Consider the following 9,785-nt stretch of genomic DNA (forward strand, 5'->3'; position numbering starts at 1 on the left):
ACTCTTGCCAACAAATGTTACTTCGGGCTAAGTAAGCAATTGAGAAATAATGCCCTCTCTCGACAAACAAAAATCACGCTCTACAAATCCCTTATCATGCCTGTCCTGCTGTATGGTGCAGAAGCTTAGACAATTACCAACAGTGATGAGAAGGCGTTAGGAGCATTCGAGAGAAAAATTCTTCGGAAGATCTTCCCTTACGTCCCTTACGCGTTGGCGACGAGTATCGAATTAGATGGAACGATGAGCTGTATGAGCTATACCGCGACATTGACATAGTTAAGCGCATAAAAATTCAGCGGCTACGCTGGCTTGGTCATGTCGTGCGAATAGAAGAAAGTGCTTCGGCTAGAAAGGTATTTGATTCGATACCCGCAGGTGGAAAACGCGGTAGAGGACGTCCGCATCTTCGGTGGAAGGACCAGGTGACCAACGATTTGGGGGCGCTCGGTACTACCAACTGGCGTCAGAAGGCAACTAATCGGGCTGACTGGCGGAGGCTACTCGACGCGGCCAAGGACGACACACGTCTGTAATGGCCAACTAAGTTAAGTTAAGTTAAGATTAATAACATTTCGCGGGCCGCACAAACATTAGCCTCTGGCCACATATAGCTCGATGGGCGTGGACAGTCCTGATTTAGAATATCTATTTAAAGCTAACCAGCTAGATTAGCTTTAGATTAAATAAAAATCGTAGCCCAGAGTATGTCAATGATAGGTTATACCGGCAAACTTTGAGATCCACTGAAATCCCAGTGATTCATTTTTTTCTATATATGGTTTGAAAGGATAACAGAAAAAAAATTGATCGCAATATTGGTGGGTCTTTTTTGTGAATGGGTTCTGTTTTGTATTATTTAATCTTTTGCTCCTTAGAAAATCAACTGAACGCCAATATATACATTTTCCAGTGTATTCTTATACGCGAAAAATTAATAATGGTAAAAAATAAAAGAAAAAGAATACAACATATTAATTTTAAATTATCAAATCAATTGGTTTTATATGATTTCCGGTTACTTGTAGCGCCATAAAGGTCATTGCTCGTAAAGTTAGCTTATCTCTCAACTGTCTCTAAGGTGTCTGCACTATATTTAATTTTGTTTGGAAAATTTACAATTTTTTTGCTGACTTTAAAATTTTCTAGAGATGATTTTTTTTAAATAAGTCAAAAAATTTTCTTATGGTAGTGTACGGCTTATTGATAGTATTATTAAAACTATAATGACTGAAAATTTAATTATAAAAACCAGTTGTAATAAAGAATATTCAATGTACATACAATATTTGAGAACGGTATCGCTCAAGTAATTATAAATAAATTTTTTACATACATATAGTATGTGTAGATACATTTTTTACTCACGTATAAAAGTGCCGAGTTCATTTCTTTGTTGTTGGTCTTTCGTTCTTTTGTTGAATGCAACTATTTGATTGAAGAGACTCTCGCTCTTTTTAGAATTCCTGAGTTCTGCACTAATTTTAGAGGAATTATTCTTGTCCATACTGTGAGTGCAAAAAGATTCTTGTTCTTCTTTGATTCTGTCATTATATATGGGTAAATGACTGTTCACATTTTCGAAATCGGAATTCATTTCTTTGTTTAATCTGAAATTATCTAAAATCGTTGTTCGATTTATTCAAAAAGAAAAAAAAACGTGATAGTTCAAATAATATTTAAAAAAAATGTTAATAATTAAATTTAAAAAAACAAAATAATATACGTATTATAATAGTTTTTGCCATTAATTTAATAAACGTACAAAACTATACATATTGTGTTTAGGCTTTAGATTATAAGTATTTATTTTAAGTTAAAAAAAATTATTTTTTAAGAAATATTGTCATGTTAGGACAGAAAATCAACTTATAACGAATATATAAATAATAATAAGAATTTGAAGAATATGCCATTGTGTCTTGATCTTTAATCACTAGATCTAGCATTTTTGTAACCATATTGTGGTTCAAAGTTATATTCTTTGTGAAAAGAACAAAAGAACATCTTTGTATGAGCATTTTAAAAAGAAATAAAAAAAATATTCCAGTTATGAAGAACCTGGTTATGAAGAGAAATGTAGCCAGTCATAAAAATGTCTTATTTACATAAAAATACTTAAATTCACTAATTTTTTTTAGTCCACTTACATTTTTTTATTGTTAAAAAAACAGCACATTATTTAAGATATTAATAAACAAATTATTTATTTATTTCAATGGTAAAAAAACTATAAGTGTGTAAAATACTTTATAGATGTTTACAAATACAATAATTACATGAAATTGGCAAGATTTATATAAATCCTGCTATTGTATCTGTTATTGTGTCACAGTATTATTCTTTCTGTAATTTTTATATAGCCGTCCATTACTAAGAGAAGTTACTAACAGGGGAGAGAGAGAAAAATTTTCAACAAGGTTTACTAAAGTAATTAGGAATTAATAAAAAGAAACAACTACCTGTGGACCAAATAAACTAAAAACGGATTTAAAAATTATAAAAAGGATAGTAAATAAAACGTACTGTGGTATTAACGCACTTAAATCCTTATCGCAGTACCTGATATTTTTCTCAATTAACGTTCAAAGTTATTAATATCGAAATTAAGCTTTTTATTTTCCATTCTCTAATTTCATTCGTTTGAATGTGATTTCGCATGATGGTCTTTTGAAAACCGAAACTGAAAGTTAAAGTTAATAATTAATCAGATCGAAATATGATAATCAATTCATATTATGATCTCGTATAAAATATATAGTAAAAATAAAATAGCAAAAATGCAAAATTTCAAAACTCCGAAAATAGTATCAAAACATTTATTGGATTTTAACAGGACTGTGAACCGCATACATTTTTAAATGCATTTGGTTTAGTCAATTTCATGAGTTCAGTACAAAACTCTTTATCTAAACTCAGTAAAAATTGCATATAATAATGTACAAGAATTTTTCCGGCTTATATTATAGTTTAGGTAATTAAACTATTAATTACATAAGTCCTAAGAAATGAAAGTTTGTTTAAAAATTAATAATTTTTAATTAACTTTTTATTCAAGTTTGTTTTTATTAATTTATATATATGTATATAAATACTTATATAATGTTTTCTTACTAAAACTTTAATACGTTTTTTAAATTTATTTGTTGTTTCATATAATTAATATTCATATAACTATTAAATAGTTATATGATTTTAGATAATTTTGCTTGTTGAATATTTTTTTTGAATAGTTTTTTTTTAGTTTTAATATTTTTATCATAAATGTAACAATGTAACGTTTATATATATATATATTATATCCATGTCTGCACGCTCAACTTTTTTAACTTTAAAATGACCTTAAACTACAACTTATATTCACAAAATATTGGTCTCCATTAGGTTATATACACAAGAGAGAATAATATAAAAGCAGGCAACAAATAATGCCTCCACAAACAGAATAGTATTGAAATTTAATAACTAAAAATAAAAATATAAGTAATTAATTCAATTATTCAACAGTTAGTTAATGATTTCGTTCTAATATAATTTAGCAAGTGAATTTGTTAATAAAAACTTTTACAGTAAATTCATAAAATATCAGAAAAATGTTCGAACATAAAAGTCAAATACGGCTTTGAGTCAGTTAATTAATGAACGCAGACTCTGAGCTTCGAATTTAGCAGGGCACGAGTTCTATTCCTGTTACTTGCAGTAACAAATAAACAAAAAATTATTTACCGCTGATGATGGGTATTTGGCAATACTCAAAACAGCTGTATGATCAGCCAAAAATTCAATTAATTAAAATAATATTAAAAGAGTTTTTGTTGTTGTAGTTCATTACTCTTCAATAAAAAACTTTTTATTTATTTTTTATTATATATTAAATTATTAATTTATTATAAGGGTAATTTTTTGATATAGTTTTTATATTTTATAGTATATTAAATTATTAATTTATTAAAAGGGTAATTTTTTGATATAGTTTTGGAGAGTTAGTTCAATTAATTAAAATAATATAAAAATAATTATTGTTGTTGTATTCCATTACTTTTCGAAAAAAACCTCTTTATTTTTTTTTTTTTTATATATATAATTATTATTAATTTTTATTAAAAAGTTTATTTTTTGGTTTAGTTTTGTTGAATTTTTTATTAACACTATAATTACAAATGTAATTTTTACATCAATTAATGCACTATTTTCATTTTACGGATTATATATCTTGTTGAAGTTCAACAATTTAAGAAATTTAAAATTCATTTATAATATGTATAATGCAGTTATTATTATTAATTTAATTATTAATTTTTTTTTTAATATTTTTATAATTGATTTATAATACATATAATGCTTTATTAATATTTTTTTTAACAATTATTTTTTACAGCTTATTCTAAATTTTCTCACTAATTTAGCACGAAAGTGCTTTAGTAAAGCTAGTAAGAGTTTCTCGATAAATTTATAAACGTGTACAATATGTGATTATTGTATATAAATGATTTGTTTTTGTTATCGTTCAATCAGGCTATTTAGCGAGATTAACTGTTTATTTACCCCTCTTATCAGCAAAATTTTGGAGAGTTGCGATGGGTCAATCAAAAAAAATTGACAGTTCACAATTTGTTCACTCAGCAGGAAATACGAACACATAACAAGATTTAAGAGATTATTTTTCACTTATATTTTTAATATTCTATATAAATTGAACATTATTTTAATTTTAAATCTTGTATAAAACCTTTGACTTTTCTGAGTTTTATCTTTTGTACACAAATAAAATGAAATGACCTAATTTTATTTGCGTTTTGTTTCACGACTTGTACTCTTATGTTTTTGTTTTGGTTGCGATTGGTAATCTATATTTTTCTATTTAAAGCGATTTAAGATTATTTGGCATGTGTTCTTTGTTGTTAAACTTTTTCAAAAGCAGTACAAATTTGCGTCGTCTGAAAATGAAAATTTTAATAATCTAAGTGCTGCTTGATAGAATAATTATAATTAAACTAGTTCTACAACATTATGCGGAAAACACTTTTGTGCACAAACAATATTGAAAAACTGTATTAAAACCTGTTCGGTACTTTACACAGCAACTCACTGGAATAGTATTCCACAGATCGTTCGCTCAGTTCTTAAGTTAGCAATATCCATTCGTTATACTCTCCTTAATGATCAAGTCGCAAATCGTATATTTTTATAAAATTTATATTTATATTTACATGATTTTGATTTTATTATCGAGTAGCAGAGGCTTGCATTCAATATTCTGTACAATTTAAATTTAAAAAAAATTGTTTTTTAAAGTTTTAATTTAAGTCTTTGAACAAGGAAGTTATTGAACTTTTATGTGAAGGACATCCAGTTATATGTTTAATTATATATACATATATTAATATTTTTTAAAATTTTTTTGGCAGCAGCTCTATTTTTTGGCAACTCTATTTTAAAATATAATATTATATTTAATTAAATTTTTTTTATTATAAATATATGTATGTTTTTCACATTTGTGAATTTATTTTAAAATAATTTTATTTAATATTATTTTTATTATCCTTACTTTGAGAATTTAAAAATATATTATTATTTTAAAAAAACACGGAATTTATTTTAAACGAATTGTTACACCGCCAAGTCAATGATAAGTTGGAAGTGACGACTAAGTACTGATAAGTCTGTTGAAACCTTATACAGCATTCATAATTAATTCAAATAATCACTTAATACAATAAAAATTTAATACATTTAATAATAAATATGTACACAATCTCTTCATATATTGTATATATTGTAGATAGGTATGTAAATGAGTGTATGTATAATAGCAAAACAGCTTCGCAGTGGTTTAATGTAATCGTTTAATTTTTATATGATTTGCGTTTATGTTTTTTAATAAAAAACATGAAAACAGTATAAGAAGAACAAGAACTTTGTATTTAAATAAAATTCTAGTAAATTGGGTCAATATTGAAAATATTCGACTATATCTGACTAAAATATCTATTTAAAGACACATCCATTAAATAAATGCATAAAATAATAACAAATTGTCTAAGGTCAGGTTAGTAACTTCTTTCTGAGTACTTTTATTGTGAGGCGATTGGCCGTAAAAACATTTGATAAGATTTTTGTGCAAATATAGAATAAATTATATGAATTTAATTGTGAAGAGGTTTTAATAAAGAAATACAAGTGCTAAAGAAGTGTACGATAAAATTGTTTAATATTTTATAGCACTTTATCTTGACGGTTCAGTTTTTTTAAATCAATTACGTTTTTTGCAATTAATATATAGAGGGTTAACAGCATGCCCTTTTCGAATTTTTAATGTGAATAATTCTTAACTGTCAAAATCACATATTTTAATATTCCAATGTTTCTTTTTTGAATTGGCCAGTACAAGTTCAAATAACAAAGATTTATTAGAAGTCCAATAGAAATGGATAACTGTCTCCATCTTGATCCTATTCGGCTTCAATTTTAATCTCACTCATTCCAAAATTATTGTTACTGTTATATAATTTCCTGCGTTCTCATCATCATTTTCTATTTACATCCTAATCTATGTATACGTCTTTGTAATTCCTCTTATGTTATCCGTTTTATAGATCTTGGCGAACTAGAACACTAACAGGAGCATTCAGAAGTTGCTTGGTAACTTGGTAAGTCTGTAATCGGTGCAGTGATAAAATAACAAACATCTTAATGCCCATTGTTCATGTTTTCTCGGTGAAATGAAAAAATAAACACTCGTAATTTTAATATGGAGTAGAGTTAATCTACTTAAGTTTGTCACCAGAGGACGCAGTGCGCACGTGTCTAGTATAATAAACTAATAGTATAATTATTAATACGAACTTGTGTAAAAATTTTTATATTGATGACACTTAAAAACCATTAAATGTTTGTTTGATCTATACTAAGGCTCTCCAAAGCACGGCCCGCGGCAAATGTTTGTGCGGCCCGTGACATGTTTTTAATCTCGTCTGGTAAAACCACATTGTTTTATTTTTATGGTACACCAAATAAATGAATTTAAATTGATAAATTAATAAAACTAAATTTAATATTATAACCGTATTTTTATTTTTGTCGAAAATAATTATGAACGTATGTATTTGTTTCTGTAGCCCCCAATCTATACAATGATTTGTATTGGTTTGGACACCCCTGATCTATACCAATCAAAAATTAATTTCTTGGGAGATTTCTTACTTTGAAAAATTGACAGCGGTGAGCACTTTAACTAAATAAAGACTCAACCTTTATGCTTTCTATGTTCGCAATTGTTATAATAATGAAAATAATAATTTTGGAAAAAATTTAATATACTCTAATTTCATGATATGGAAATAGCAATTATTCTCAGAATATTTGTGATTTTTTGAAATTGAAAAGCTGAAAATGAATAGTTGAACAATTCAAATGATTGAAAATTACAAAGTTGATATGAATTTTCAAGAATTCTGACATTCGGATATAGTATAGATATCATGGATCTTTCGATAACTATACCATATGATCCATAAGCAAAATTAGGGGGAGGAATTATTTCAATAAAAAATTATGATTTTATTAAAAATTTAAAAAGTAGATCCTTTTGAGAGCATGGGTATATGTCGTGGTAAATTTCAATATATTTATTAGTATCAGTTATTAAGAAAAATATTAATTTATTAAGAATTGCATGTACATTGTTTAAAGATGTTGAGATCATGGGTCTATGCCGTGTTAATGAAACTTTGTATGTATGTTCATATAATTGAGTGAAAAAGTACATGCATATGTATGTATACAATATAAACTTTACACATTCCTTGTAACAAATTAAAAATCATTGATTTTTCTTATTAAAGTTCGAATAGGTTATCGTCAACTGTAGTGAACTACAGCTAAATATTTTTGCGTATTTCTTCTTATCACAACTAAGTAAAACTGATATGTATACATGCGTACATGTAAATATATATATACATATATATATTATTATTATTACGATGTACACATCGAATGGGTGCAAATAATTCCGATCATCTTATCAGCTTTTATAAATGCGCTAGTGAAATATTTAAGTACATTCAACTTTGTACAAGCATTTTAATTTTATCAGTTTTAAGTTTCTTTCCTATATTTACTCTCTTTTCTATTTGCACATACATATGTACAAAAATATTAAAATAAGCATATCCTTTATTTTTTTTAGAATCTTTTTATTAACTGTAATTTATATCTGTACTTACTTATACATATGTAAATAAGTACATACTTATAACTTTGTGAAATTCAAATGGACAAAGGATATTTTCTTATTTACATATCTAAATAAATTTATAAATATTTGCATGATAATTCTTTTTATTATACCTTTAAGTCTATATATATGCACATATGTTTATTCATATACATTTATATATAAAAAAAATACTCATTAAACGAAAATTACGAAATCATAAATATTTGCGTGATAATTCTTCCTATTATATATTAAAGATTATATATATGTATATATATACATATATTTATATATGCAAATATTTCTTCTTTGTTCTGTGCAGTCATATCTAAACGCAAAAATGCGAACAACTTGTTTTCCAGTGGCGTAGAGAGAGGTGAACTAAGGGATCGATCATGCATCGGGTGCTATTTGTAAAAGGTTGGAAAATAGTTCTTGTGTAATTTATATGCATTTTATTAGTATTTGTTTTTCGAGTTGCGTCAAAAACCTATAGTGACAATAGTAAAAATATAGGAATTTAACTAGCTGATAATGATAAGAAATGCGATCATTACACGAGTTTTAAAATTTGTTTTAACAATCTTTAGCATTGTGGAGCATAAAGGATGATTTACCATACAAAAATCTTTCATATAAATGATCTTTCAATTGATAAATAAGTTTATTTAAGGCAAAAGGAGCTTATAAGTAATAAATAAGTTTATTTAAGGCGAAAAATATCGAATGCAACCCTCAAAAACAAATTTCCCACAAGAGAAATTATCAAAATTTGAAATATGTGTCATATGTTTTATATGTAAAATGTAAACAAACAACAGCTGAGCTGTAAATAAAGACATTGACGAAGTGAACAACATTTGTTGTATGTATCTATTAACATATACATCAAGCAAAGAATACCTTATTCTTATAAAAAGTATTTTTTGATATTAACACATACGTATGTTTTTGAACTGTACGGGGACAGTTTTCTATCACCCATTATTTATATTTATAATGAGAAGTTTACTTTGTTAACACTTATAAATTAATTAAATGATAAATATAACATTTTTTATTTAATAAAATAGTAAAATGAAGTTATTTTAATTTAATATTCAATAAAATATTATAAAAATATATATATTGATTGGTGCAGCAGTTTTGTCTCAATTTATGAGTAAAGAAAAACGAAAAATTATGTATTGTGGTATTGAATGACATTAACGTATAATATGTATTTATTGTAGTAGATGTTGCTAACTGAGCGGGTTAAAGTAAATTGATGGTTAACTGAAGGAAATAGTAAATTATGTCGAAATGGCAGCGAATATTGGTATTTACTAGAATTTCGAGTATGGTAAATTAGAAAAAATTAGGTATTACCATTGTGAACATATTATAAGATGTTTGATAAATAAATAAATTTGAAAACTTTTAACCAAAAATAATAAATAAGTGCAATACATATAGCATGCATTTTCTTATCAAAAGAAGAAATATTTTAAAATATTGACTTCTTTCTGTATTCTCTTCTCATTTAATAATAATAACATTGCTACTTTTGCGCCTTTATGTT

The sequence above is a fragment of the Teleopsis dalmanni genome, chromosome 2 (assembly GCF_002237135.1).
Source record: "Teleopsis dalmanni isolate 2A chromosome 2, ASM223713v2, whole genome shotgun sequence".
Taxonomy (NCBI): Eukaryota; Metazoa; Arthropoda; class Insecta; order Diptera; family Diopsidae; genus Teleopsis; species Teleopsis dalmanni.